Source organism: Arachis ipaensis, chromosome B6 (genome assembly GCF_059453495.1).
Source record: "Arachis ipaensis isolate K30076 ecotype BB chromosome B6, ASM5945349v1, whole genome shotgun sequence".
Classification (NCBI taxonomy): domain Eukaryota; kingdom Viridiplantae; phylum Streptophyta; class Magnoliopsida; order Fabales; family Fabaceae; genus Arachis; species Arachis ipaensis.
The window spans coordinates 28,298,370-28,310,952 of NC_142441.1; the positions used below are offsets into that span (position 1 = coordinate 28,298,370).

The 12,583-nt window shown below is 37.3% G+C and overlaps 2 non-coding genes across 2 annotated transcripts; one reads left to right on the plus strand and one right to left on the minus strand.

The window, feature by feature from the left end:
• The first annotated feature begins 253 nt into the window (after positions 1 to 253).
• Positions 254 to 361, plus strand: LOC148554977 (small nucleolar RNA R71). The gene has a single exon (XR_015886950.1). It is a non-coding gene; the product is annotated as a small nucleolar RNA R71 (small nucleolar RNA).
• Positions 362 to 11,072: 10,711 nt separating this feature from the next.
• Positions 11,073 to 11,180, minus strand: LOC148554978 (small nucleolar RNA R71). The gene has a single exon (XR_015887004.1). It is a non-coding gene; the product is annotated as a small nucleolar RNA R71 (small nucleolar RNA).
• Between the last annotated feature and the right edge of the window lie 1,403 nt (positions 11,181 to 12,583).

Below are 12,583 nucleotides of genomic sequence, written 5' to 3' on the forward strand. Positions count from 1 at the left end.
ATATTTTGTTCTGAGCCAATATGGCATTTAGAGTATCAACTTCAAGAACTCCCTTCTTCATAGGCGTCCCATTATTCATAGGATTCCTTTCAGAAGTGTACATGAACTGGTTATTTGTAACCATGTCAATGAGTTCTTGAGCTTCTGCAGGCGTTTTCTTTAGGTGAATGGATCCACCTGCAGAAGTATCCAATGACATCTTTGATAGCTCAGATAAACCATCATAGAATATATCCAGGATGGTCCATTCTGAAAGCATATCAGAAGGACACTTTTTGGTCAACTGTTTGTATCTTTCCCAAGCTTCATAGAGGGATTCACCTTCTTTCTGTCTGAAGGTTTGAACATCCACTCTAAGCTTGCTCAGCTGTTGAGGAGGAAAGAACTTGGCTAAGAAAGCCGTGACCAGCTTATCCCAAGAGTTCAGGCTGTCTTTGGGTTGAGAGTCCAACCACACTCTAGCTCTGTCTCTTACAGCAAAAGGGAAAAGCATGAGCCTGTAGACTTCAGGATCTACTCTATTAGTCTTAGCAGTATCACATATCTGCAAGAATTCAGTTAATAACTGAAAAGGATTTTCAGATGGAAGTCCATGAAACTTGCAGTTCTGCTGCATCAGAGAAACTAGCTGAGGTTTCAGCTCAAAGTTGTTTGTTCCAATGGCAGGAATGGAGATGCTTCTTCCATGTAAATTAGAATTTGGTGCAGTAAAGTCACCAAGCATCCTCCTTGCATTATTATTATTTTCGGCTGCCATCTCCTCTTCCTGTTCGAAAATTTCTGAAAGGTTATCTCTGGATTGTTGTAATTTAGCTTCTCTTAGTTTCCTCTTCAGAGTCCTTTCAGGTTCTGGATCTGCTTCAACAAGAATATTCTTGTCCTTGCTCCTGCTCATATGACAAAGAAGAGGGCACAGAAAATAATAATAATAATAATAATAATAGGGATCCTTTATACCACAGTATAGAGGTCCCTGTGTGAGTAGAAGAAAAGAAGAAGAAAAAATTCGAACACAGATGGAAGAGGGGGTTCGAATTTGGTGAGTGATGTGAGGAAGAGATGTTAGTAGATGAATAAATAAATAGAATAAGATGAGAGAGGAGGAGAATTTTTGAAAATAATTTTTGAAAAAGAGTTAGTAATTTTCGAAAATAGTTTTTGAAAAATGTTAGTAATTTTCGAAAATTAAGATTTTAAAAATTGAAATAATTAGTTAGTTAAAAAGAAATTTTGAAAAATAGGGAAGATATTTTCAAAAATTAGAGACATAGAGTTAGTTAGGTGGTTTTGAAAAAGATAAGAAACAAACAAAAAGTTAGTTAGTTAGTTGAAACAAATTTTGAAAAGATAAGAAGTTAGGAAGTTAGAAAAGATATTTTGAAATCAAATTTTTGAAAAAGATAAGATGAGAAGATATTTTTGAAAAGATATGATAAAAATTAGTTTTTTTTCTTGAAAAAAAGATTTGATTTTTAAAATCATAATTAATGACTTGATTCACAAGAAATCACAAGATATGATTCTAGAACTTAAAGTTTGAATTTTCTTAACAAGTAAGTAACAAACTTGAAATTTTTTGAATCAAAACATTAATTGTTATTGTTATTTTCGAAAATTTGATATAAAAATAAGAAAAAGATTTTTGAAAAATATTTTTATAATTTTCGAAAATAACTAAGAAAAATGAAAAAGATTTGATTTTTGAAAAAGATAAGATTTTTAAATTGAAAATTTGATTTGACTCATAAAAACAACTAGATTTTAAAAATTTTTGAAAAAGTCAAATCTAATTTTCGAAATTTTGAGAGAGAAAAAGGGAAAGATATTTTTTTTATTTTTGAATTTTTAATGAAGAGAGAGAAAAACAAGAAAAATGATGCAATGCATGAAAGTTATGGATCAAAACAATGAATGCATGCAAGAATGCTATGAATGTCAAGATGAACACCAAGAACACTATGAAGATCATGATGAACATCAAGAACACAATTTTGAAAAATTTTTAATGCAAAGAAAACATGCAAGATACCAAACTTAGAATCCTTTAATGCTTAGACACTAAGAATCCAAGAACGCATATGAAAAATAAGAAAAGACATAAAACATGCAAATGCAAAGATCAAACAAGAAGACTTACCAAGAACAACTTGAAGATCATGAAGAACAATATGAATGCATGATTTTTTCGAAAAATGCAAGATGCACATGCAATTGACACCAAACTTATAACATGACTCAAGACTCAAACAAGAACACAAAAAATATTTTTGATTTTTATGATTTTCTAATTTTTTTGTATTTTTTCGAAAATTATTTGAAAAACAAAAATAAGGATTTCAAAATCTTTAATATGAATTCCAGGAATCTTGTGCTCTTTAGTCTAAAGCTCCAATCAAAGGGTCAGACATGGCTTAATAGCCATTCAAGCTTTAGAATGGATTTACATCCATTGAGGTGATTAGTTGAAGACCAATCCCAAAGGAGTTTGGGTATGGCTTTTCAGCCAGATAGGATTCAACATATTACCATGAAACTCTAGAATTCATTCTTGAAAGTTTTGAAGCCATAGAATAATTTATTTTTGAAAATATTTTTATTTTAAAAATATTTTTTTTTGAAAACAAAGGAAAAAAATTTTGAAAGATTTTTGAAAAATTTTTGAAGAGAAAAAAAAAGAAACTTACCTAATCTGAGCAACAAGATGAACCGTCAGTTGTCCAAACTCGAACAATCCCCGGCAACGGCGCCAAAAACTTGGTGCGCAAAAATTGTGATTACACTTTGATTATATAAAATTCATTGCTCTTTCTTTCCCTGGAAATGGCGCCAAAAACATGATGCCAATACCATGGTTTACAACTTCGCACAACTAACCAGCAAGTGCACTGGGTCGTCCAAGTAATACCTTACATGAGTAAGGGTCGAATCCCACGGAGATTGTTGGTATGAAGCAAGCTATGGTCACCTTGTAAATCTCAGTCAGGCGGATATAGAATAGTAATGGGGTTTTCGAAAATAATTAATAAAATAGGCATAGAAATACTTATGTAAATCATTGGTGAGAATTTCAGATAAGCGCATAGAGATGCTTTCGTTCCTCTGAACCTCTGCTTTCCTGCTGTCTTCATCCAATCAGTCTTACTCCTTTCCATGGCTGGCTTTATGCAAGGGCATCACCGTTGTCAGTGGCTACATCCCCTACTCTTGTGAAAATGGTCCAAGATGCCCTGTCACGGCACGGCTAATCATCTGAGGTTTCCGATCATGCTGGAATAGGATTCACCCTCCTTTTGCGTCTGTCACTACGCCCAGCACTCGTGAGTTTGAAGCTCGTCACAGTCATTCGATCATTGAATCCTACTCGGAATACCACAGACAAGGTTTAGACTTTCCGGATTCTCTTGAATGCCGCCATCATTCTAGCTTACACCACGAAGATTCTGATTAAGAGATCTAAGAGATACTCATTCAATCTAATGTAGAACGGAAGTGGTTGTCAGGCATGCGTTCATAGGGAATGATGATGATTGTCACGTTCATCACATTCAGGTTGAAGTGCGAATGAATATCTTAGAAGCGAAATAAGATGAATTGAATAGAAAAACAGTAGTACTTTGCATTAATCTTTGAGGAACAACAGAGCTCCACACCTTAATCTATGGAGTGCAGAAACTCTACCGTTTGAAAATACATAAGTGAAAGGTCCAGGCATGGCCGAATGGCCAGCCCCTCTGATCTAAGAACCAGGCGTCCAAAGATGATTCCAAAGATTCAAAGATGTCTAATACAATAGTAAAAAGTCCTATTTATAATAAACTAGCTACTAGGGTTTACAGAAGTAAGTAATTGATGCATAAATCCACTTCCGAGGCCCACTTGGTGTGTGCTTAGGCTGAGCTTGAATGTTGCACGTGTAGAGGTCCTTCTTGGAGTTGAACGCCAGCTTTTGTGCGAGTTTGGGCGTTGAACTCCACTTTGCAGCTTGTTTCTGGCGCTGGACGCCAGAATTGGGCAGAGAGCTGGCGTTGAACGCCAGTTTGCGTCGTCTAAACTTGGGCAAAGTATGGACTATTATATATTGCTGGAAAGCCCTGGATGTCTACTTTCCAATTCAATTGGAAGCACGCCATTTTGAGTTCTGTAGCTCCAGAAAATCCATTTTGAGTGCAGGGAGTTCAGAATCCAACAGCATCAGCAGTCCTTCTTCAACCTCTGAATCTGATTTTTGCTCAAGTCCCTCAATTTCAGCTAGAAAATACCTGAAATCACAGAAAAACACACAAACTCATAGTAAAATCCAGAAATGTGAATTTAACATAAAAACCAATGAAAACATCCCTAAAAATAACTAGATCCTACTAAAAACATACTAAAAACAATGTCAAAAAGCGTATAAATTATCCGCTCATCAATCACCTAAAAAAATGCAATGATAATATACAATTGCCAAACAATGGATGATGAATGATGGTGGCCAAAACATGCAATTCAAAAGAGTTAAGATGCATGAAGGCAATGTAACAAGTACTTGGTATTCAAAAGTGTTAAACATGAAAAATTCCAAACCAAGTAATAATTTGCAACCTCAACAAAGAATCCAACAATGACAATTAACATCAATGATGTTAAACTAACATCCTATCAATAAGCAGCAGCAGTAAACAGTAAACAAGATCAGTAATCCAACACTTATAATGGAAAACAAAAGTTAAATGAAAATTAAACTAACTAAAAGAAATGATGTTACATAATGCTTGGTAGTGTTGGATGATATTTGAAGGGTGGAAAGAAAAGAAAAGAAGAGAGAAGAAGGAAAGAAATGGAAAGAAGAGAGAAGAAAAGAAGGTGAGTGAAATAGGGCAATCTATGCGTGCGCGTCATGTGCGCGTAAGCGTGGATTGATGAAATGGCAGCGACGCGTACGCGCGGCTGACGCGTACGCATGCATGGAAAAGCAGAGAATCGGCGCGTATGCGCAAGGTGCGCGTGTGCTTGCCTTGGGGCACAAAGTTGGCACACTTTAGGCACAACTCTTGGGTGAATGTATGGAGGGGTGGAAAAATTCAATCCACACGTACGTGTACATGGCGCATCCGTGTGGATGGCCGAAATTGCTTGATTCATGCATACGCGTAGAGTGCACGTGCGCGTGGGTGGTGCTCTGTTTTTCAAAATTTTTCTATGTTTTTGCACCAAACCAAGCATTCCAAACCTTCAAACAGCTACCACAACATCATAGAACCTTATTTAACCTACTAGACTCCCAAATAAACTCAACTAAGCAATTCAAAACATGAAATTAAATCTAAATTACCAATATTTACAAAGAGGAAAAGGAAAGAGTTTACCATGGTGGGTTGTCTCCCACCTAGCACTTTTGTTTATTGTCTTTAAGTTGGACTTATGGGGAGCTCCTCATCAAGGTGGCTTGTGCTTGAATCCATCCTTGAACATCCACCAATGCTTGGACTTCCATTGTGCTTCATCATTCAAAGTTAATAACTCCAAGCTTTTATGGAGTTCTTCACAAACCATGGTCTCCCAAAGTTGATCTTCCTTGTGCGATCCGGGATCCCACACTTTGTTTTCACACCCGTCCTTGAGTTGATCATGGTGATTTCCTCCCGGTGGCAAGAGAGATAAATTCTCATAGGAGCACCAATCTATTCTCCTAGACCCATCCAATTGAGCACTAGTCCAACCTTTGCTCTTTGAAGCTTCAACCATAATGAGCCTTGATTTGCAACGCCAACCACAAAAAATTTTTCTTTTACGCTTCATCCCACAAAGCATCCTAAGTTGACCATCCGTTTCAAGCAAGCCATATTCGAGTGGGATAATAAAGATAATAGAAATGAGTTTCATCCACTCAAATGAAGGTGTAGATGGCAACCTAGGCAAAGGTGATTCCAAGGGTCTTCACAAGGCGTATTCAATTCCCATCCTCCTTTTTCTAAGGACTTCCACCTCTTCACAAGATCTCTTAATTTCAATCCTTTGTTCAACAATTTTATCTAAACCTTTTCCCTTACTCAAATCACAAATGGGAGGACAAGAGAGATTTACCTCCACATTGCTTTTCATCTCCTTGGAAGAAGGTTCTTCATGCTCAAAGGATTTTTCACCACTAAGACTTGATGCTTGATCTTCATCACCAAGGGGACTCAATTCTTGCTCTATCCCATCCAATTCCTCATAAGAGATATGCCTTGGAGGTTGTGCACATTCCTCCTTAGCATCAAATTCAATCATCTTGGAGGGGTGTTTTTCAATCCTAGACTCCCAAGGTGATTTCGCATCTCCTAAGTCTTCAACCACTTCTTCCTCCTCTTCAATAATCTCTACCTCCTCCTCTTATTGCATTTCTTGCTTTAACTCCTCTTCTTCACCTTGGAGCTTCAAGTTCACTCCCTCACTAAGCTCCTTGGTTACTTCTCCACATTCCACAATGGAAGTGCCTTGATCGCATAGGCTTAGGCGGGATGAGACTATGTTGCTAATGGCTTCTACCATAATAGCCATTTTTGCTCTTAACTCCTCAATTTTCTTTTCATCCTCCTCGTGTTGCCTTAAGATATGAGATTCAAGATCCCTTAATTCTAGCATAGAGGCTTCATCGGGAGGTGATGGTGGAAGAGAGGGTTCATTATTTGAGGAAAAGGTATTATAGTTGGAAGGTGGTTCAATATTTCCCATTCTTTCTATTTGTTGCATAACACACTCCATGGTTGCTTGAAATTGATCCAATGTCTCCTTGAAGCAATCCTTTAACTCTTGTTCCTCTTGGATAGTATGATTAGGATCATATGGCTCTTGGATTGAAGGACATGAATATTCTTCCATGGGAGGGTGTGGTGGAAAGTAGAATTCATCTTGTGGTTGGAAGTTATCATGCATGGGAGGTGATTCATCTTGGTGATAATATGGAGGGGGTGGCTCTTGAAAATGTTAATGTTGGAGTGATGGTGGTTCTATGTGTGGTTCATATGGCTCATATGATTGTTGGTAGGATGGATATGGATTAGGGTCATATGAAGATGGTTGGTGAAAGGTGGCTTGTGAGTATGGTTGATGGCTATGTTGAGGATATGGCTCATAGGTGTATGGTGGTGGTTCTTGGAAGTCACAAGGGGATTCACCATAACCATTGGATTGGTATGCATCATAGAATGGCTCTTCTTCATAGTGCATTGGTGGAGGTTGTTGCCAAGAGGATTAATCATATGCATATGGCTCCTCCCACCTTTGGTTATCCCATCCTTGATGCACATCTTCATTGAAGTTCCCATTTTCTACAACATGGTTATAATCACACTCATAGCCAAAGTGAGCATTCATAGTAAAAAGTAAAAATAAGAAACAAAAGCTAACAAGAAATAATGAAACAAAGTCCTAGAACTAGCAAAAACTAACAAGCAATCCAAAAATCAATCTATTCACAATATTCACATATATACAATAACCAATAACATAACACCATTGCAACTCCCCGGCAATGGCGCCATTTTGATGAACGAACTTTTGACAGTTTAGAATTTCATAAATGAAACCTCGTTGTAAAATATAGTTTCCAAACCAATGAATAATCCTTTCATGCAAAAATTTAGGTTGTCACAAGTACAAACCCCAATGAATTTATAACCGAAGTATTTAGACTCCGGGTCGTTCTCCCTAGAAATTGCAATAAAGTGTCTTGTTATTGGTTATGAGGTATGTTTTGGGGTTTTTGAGATGATGGACAAGAAATGTAAATGGCAAAGGAAATGAACTAACAAAAAGGTCTTGGCAAGGTTAGGTGGTCAAGGATCTCTATCCTAATCACTAACCTCAACATGAGAATTGGCAAGGACCAACCCCACTAAGTTAACCCCTAACTAATAGTAGAGGAAAGTCAAGTGAGCTATGTCAATCCAAGTCCATAAGTCCTGGTTCTACACCTAATCAATTGGTGAGATCTAGCGTTAATGGCTCCCAATCATCAATCACTTGGACATTAGTAACTCAAGAGTTCCTAAGTTACCTTCCCAAGCCAAGAGCACAAAAATGCTACACTAAAATCCAACTAAGTATTTCATCAAACACTTGGAAGGCATAAAAGGAAAGCATAGTAAAATTGCAAGGAATATAAATCTACACTACTCAATTGCAAGGAACTAAACAACAAAACCAAATCAACACTAAAGGAACATGAATCATAAATTGCATTGAAATGAAAATAGAAGAAACAAAAGTGCATGAGCATAAAAGTAGAGAATCATAAGAATGAAATGCAAAATTAGAGAGAGAAAGAGTAGAGGAACAAGGAATTGTAAAGGAAAAGTAAATCAAAGCATGAATTAAACTTAGATCTAAGAAATTCTAATCCTAATTCTAGAGAGAAGAGGGAGCTTCTCTCTTTAGAAACTAAACTACATGATGCTAATGCTACAAACAATTGCTCCCCCTTTGCCCAAGCTTGAATTCTGCATGAAATAGCATTAGAAATGAGTTGGGTTGGGCCCAAAGTGCTTCAGAAATCGCTGGGGGTGAATTCACTTTAATGGGCCACGGCAGCATCGGCGCGCGCGCAAAGTGTGCGTGCGCGCCACTGAGCGCAAAGTAACATATGACAAATTTTATATCATTTCAAAGCCCCGGATGTTAGCTTTCTAACGCAACTAGAACAACCTCATTTGGACCTCTGTAGCTCAAGTTATGGTCGTTTGAGTGCGAAGAGGTCGGCTTGACAACTTTACGGTTCCTTCATTTCTTCATGAGTTCTCCCACTTTGCATGCTTTTCTCCTCACTTCTTCCATCCAATAATTGCCTTATGAACCTGGAATTACTCAACAAACACATCAAGGCATTGAATGGAATTAAAGTGAATTAAAATCACCTATTTTAGGGCCTAAAATTCATGTTTTCACAATTAAGCACAAATCAAGGGAGAATTGCAAAACCATGCTATTTCATTGAATAAATGTGGGAAAAGGTGATAAAATCCCCCAAAATAAGCACAAGATAAACCACAAAATCGGGGTTTATCAAGCTTCAAACCTACGAATGTTGGGCGCAGTGACAGTGTGCAAAAGGATAAGGGTCATATTCCGACGCTAGCGAGAACCGACAGATGATTAGCCATGCGGTAGCTGCATATGGTATTTTTCATCCGAGACGAGAAATCTGACAGTTGATTAGCCGTACAAAAACCGTACTTGGACCATTTTCACTGAGAGGATCATACAACTTGCCATGGAAGGAAGCACGCATGATTGAGAGGAGGCAGTAGGAAAGCAGAGGTTCAGAAGCAACAAAGCATCTCCATACGTTTATCTGAAATCCCCACCTATGAATCACATAAGTATCTTTATATTATTTTATGTCTTATTTATCTTTTTAATTATCAAAACCTCATAATCATTTGAATCAGTCTGACTAAGATTTACAGGATGACCATAGCTTGCTTAAAGCCGACAATCTCCGTGGGATCGACCCTTACTCACGTAAGATATTACTTGGACGACCTAGTGCACTTGCTGGTTAGTTGTGTGGAGTTGTGAAAAGTGTGAATCACGATTTCGTGCTACCAAGTTTTTGGCGCCATTGCCAGGGATTGTTCGAGTTTGAACAACTGACGGTTCATCTTTTTGCTTAGATTGGGTAATTTTATTTTATGTTTAAATTTTTTATTTTTATTTTTGAAAAAATCATTCAAAAAAAAATTTAATAATATCAATAATAATGTTTAGTTTTCTAAAAATTCATCAAAATTTTTAAGAATGAATTCCACCTTCGAGCTTCATGATGGTATGTTAAAGTTTGGCTGGCTATTAAGCCATGTCTAAATCTATTGGAACGAAGCTTTAACTTATCATATTCATTGGATTGTTGTATGTATTTGTTGTCCTAAAGCTTGGCTGGCCATCTGGCCATGTCTAACTCTGTTGGACCGGAGCTTTAGAATAACATTGCATCAGCTTTGGGATTCTCAATTATAACTCTATGCTAAAGCTTGGCTAGCCATTGGCCATGTCTAATCCTTTTGGACTGGAACTTTGGACTAACATTACATGAATCCTGGAATTCTTATTAAAATTTTTGAATTTCTTTATTTCCCTTTCCAAAATAATTTTCGAAAAAATATATACAAAAATAAAAAAAATTCATAAAATCATAAAAATAAAAAAATTATGTTTCTTGTTTAAGTCTTGTGTCAAATTTTAAGTTTGGTGTCAATTGCATGTTTTAATTTTTCTTTAATTTTCGAAAAATATATGCATTATGTTCTTCATTGATCTTCAAGTTGTTCTTGATGATTTTCTTTGTTTAATCTTGTGATTTTCTTGTTTTGTGTTTTTTTGTTGTTTTTCATATGCATTTTCGAATTATTAGTGTCTAAAGTTTAAAAATTTCTAAGTTTGGTGTCTTGCATGTCTTTCTTTTCTTAAAATTTTTCAAAAATATGTTCTTGATGTTCATCATGATCTTCAAAGTGTTCTTGGTGTTCATCTTGACATTCAAAGTGTTCTTTTTCTGTTCTCTTCTTTTTCATATGAGTAGGAACAAGGATAAAGACATTCTTGTTGAAACTGATCCTGAACCTGAAAGGACTCTGAAGAGGAAGCTAAGAGAAGCTAAAGCACAACTCTCTGGAGAGAACCTTACAGAACTTTTCAAAAAAGAAGAAGACATGGCCGAACCCAATAACAATGATGGAGATGCAAGGAAGATGCTTGGTAACTTTGTTGCACCATCTTCTGACTGCTGTGGAAGAAGCATCTCGATTCCTGCAATTGGAGCAAACAACTTTGAGCTTAAGCCTCAATTAGTTTCTCTAATGCAGCAGAATTGCAAGTTTCATGGACTTCCATTGGAAGATCCTCATCAGTTCTTAGCTGAATTCTTGCAAATCTGTGACACTATTAACACCAATGGGGTTAATCCCGAGGTCTATAGACTTATGCTTTTCCCCTTTGCTATAAGAGACATAGCTAGGATATGGTTGGATTCACAACCTAAAGAAAGCCTGAACTCTTGGGAAAAGTTGGTCAATGCTTTCTTGGCAAAATTATTTCCACCTCAAAAGTTGAGCAAGCTTAGAGTGGAAGTCCAAACCTTCAGACAGAAGGAAGGTGAATTCCTCTATGAAGCTTGGGAAAGATACAAGCAATTGATCAGAAGGTGTCCTTCTGATATGCTTTCAGAATGGAGCATCTTATGTATATTCTATGATGGTCTGTCTGAATTGTCCAAGATGTCATTGGACCACTCTACTGGTGGATCTCTTCATCTGAAGAAAACACTTGTAGAAGCCCAGGAACTCATTGAAATGGTTGCAAATAACCAGTTCATGTAGACTTCTGAAAGAAATTCTGTGAATAATGGGATGACTCAGAAGAAAGGAGTTCTTGAGATTGATACTCTGAATGCCATATTGGCTTAGAATAAAATATTGACTCATCAAGACAATATGATTTCTCAGAGTCTGACTGGATTGCAAGCTACATCCGGCAGTACTAAAGAAGCCTCCTCTGAAGGAGAAGCTTATGACCCTGAGAATCTTGGAATGGAAGAAGTGAATTACATGGGAGAATCCTATGGAAACACTTATAATCCTTCATGGAGGAATCATCCTAATTTCTCATGGAAGGATCAGCAGAAGCCTCAACAAGGCTTCAATAACAATGGTGGGAGACCACGGTTCGGCAATAGCAAACATTTCCCATCTTCTTCTCAGCAACAGATAGAGAATTCTAAGCAGAGCCTCTCTGACTTAGCAACCATAATCTCTGATCTAAGTAAGACCACTCACAGTTTCATGACTGAAACAAGGTCCTCCATTAGAAATTTGGAGGGACAAGTGGGTCAGCTGAGTAAAAGAGTTACTAAACTCCCTCCAAGTACTCTCCCAAGCAATACAGAAGAGAATCCAAAAAGAGAGTGCAAGGCCATCAACACGTCCAACATGGCCGAACTTGTAGAGGAGGGAAAGGCATTGATTTCCAGTGAGGAAGACCTCAATGGACATCCACTGGCCACTATGGAGTTCCCTCATGAGGAACCAAAGGAATCTGAGGCTCATACAGAGACCATAGAGATTTCACTGAACTTACTGTTGTCATTCATGAGCTCTGATGAGTATTCTTCCTCTGAAGAGGATGAAGACATTATTGAAGAGCAAGTTGCTCTATATCTTGGAGCAATCATGAAGCTAAATGCCAAGCTATTTGCTAATAAGACTTGGGAGGATGAACCTCCATTGCTCATCAATGAACTGAATGATCTGGTTCAACTGAAATTACCTTAGAAGAAATAGGATCTTGGAAAGTTCTTAATGCCCTGTACCATAGGCACCATGACCTTTGAGAAGGCTCTGTGTGACCTGCGGTCAGGAATAAACCTCATGCCACTCTTTGTAATGGAGAAACTAAGGATCTTTGAGGTACAAGCTACAAGAATCTCATTAGAATTGGCAGACAAATCAAGGAAACAGGCTTATGGACTTGTAGAGGATGTCTTAGTGAAGGTTGAAGGCCTGTACATCCCTGCTGATTTCATAATCCTAGATACTGGGAAGGATGAGGATGAATCCATTATCTTTGG